Below are 1,346 nucleotides of genomic sequence, written 5' to 3'. Positions count from 1 at the left end.
AGAAGAGCCCAAGGAGCTCCAGCAGAGGTGGGCGGAGCAATCTGAAGAAACAGAGGGATGTAAAGATCTGAGACGGTGTGAGAACATTCCCATCATCCACCAGCACAAACACACCGATACTAGAGAAACCAACCTGCACAGAAAGATAAAGAGTATGGGAAATATGGGTCAAAGAAGATATTAAGTTCATCTGTCCAGTGACAGGCCACGTCCATTCTGATGAAAGCGTGGAATGATGGGGACCAAAATGTTCTGATCTCAGGTTGTAATCTATGATAGACTTTGATTTGGGTTTTAATCTCAGAGCTCTGTGGATTTGTTTAGTTAGTAAGCCCCTGTGCATCTGGAGAAGAGAGGCAAGGTAATTTGAAGTCAAAGTCACAGAGGGTAGTTTAGCAGTAGTGAGCAAAAAAACAATTTTAGTAAGGATATGGAATATCTAAACACTAACCAACAAGGTTTCTTGACTAGATTATATAGTAAGATAACTAGTAGCACTAGAAAAAAACCTGATGGTCAGCCCATCTTGCTGATGAACCTGGTGAAGCTGTGTCAGTTTTTTCATGAAGGTATTTGTCCTGAATATCAAGCACTCACCAGGAAAGGCATACAGATAGAGTTGAGCATAGAGAATGCTGTCAGATATCCCAGAATTCTTAGCATCTCCAGCTCCCTGGCCCGTGACTCTGTAACTCTTTGATGGAACCAAGACTCCCATGTGAGAAACTTCAGGGTCTAAACAAAGACAGATTAAAGTCGGGATGGTTCACCTTAAAATTCACCTAAATGCATGTTATTGATCTTATTGTAAACATATCTGTCTGCATCCAATCAACAACTGATTGACTAAACCAAGTCTACACCCTACATTTTTTTATTTTTCGACAAGGTTTCATTTGTTTCAAACTGTTTAATTTGACACTTCTGTTTTTGCTGTCATGACATGTAATTGAAAAGACATTAACATTTTCATAATTAAAGAAATACAAAATAAAACAATTTTCTATGATTTCTAATTAGGCATTGAATAAATTATGCATAAAAATGCCTTGTATGTGGACAGCCAACATGGAACTTTACACTGAACAATTGAAATCACAAAAATAAAACCATTACTGTCAAAGAGATACTATTGTTTTTTTTAAATCACCACAAAACCCAAGTTGCAATTGTCTTTGTTTACCCTATACTGACATCCAAGCACAACAGCTTCTCAAATGAGAAAAAGTGCAGAGCAGGACTTCATTTTGTCAATCGGGAATTGATTGGAATGCTGTTGCTGGATAATTGCTGAGATCATTAAAAATTAGTCATTCAAGCAAGAACAGAGCTTGATTTTTTTTTTT

At 37.3% G+C, this 1,346-nt stretch overlaps 1 protein-coding gene across 1 annotated transcript in view; it reads right to left on the bottom strand.

The window, feature by feature from the left end:
- Positions 1–1,346, bottom strand: part of LOC107579538 (multidrug resistance-associated protein 1-like) — a 3,979-nt gene that overhangs the window by 2,172 nt on the left and 461 nt on the right. The window lies entirely within an intron of this gene.

The sequence above is a fragment of the Sinocyclocheilus grahami genome, unplaced genomic scaffold (assembly GCF_001515645.1).
Source record: "Sinocyclocheilus grahami isolate Dianchi unplaced genomic scaffold, SAMN03320097.WGS_v1.1 scaffold18016.1, whole genome shotgun sequence".
Lineage (NCBI taxonomy): Eukaryota > Metazoa > Chordata > Actinopteri > Cypriniformes > Cyprinidae > Sinocyclocheilus > Sinocyclocheilus grahami.
The sequence above is the reverse complement of the archived record's forward strand: the minus strand, read 5'-3'. Positions and strand labels throughout refer to the sequence as shown.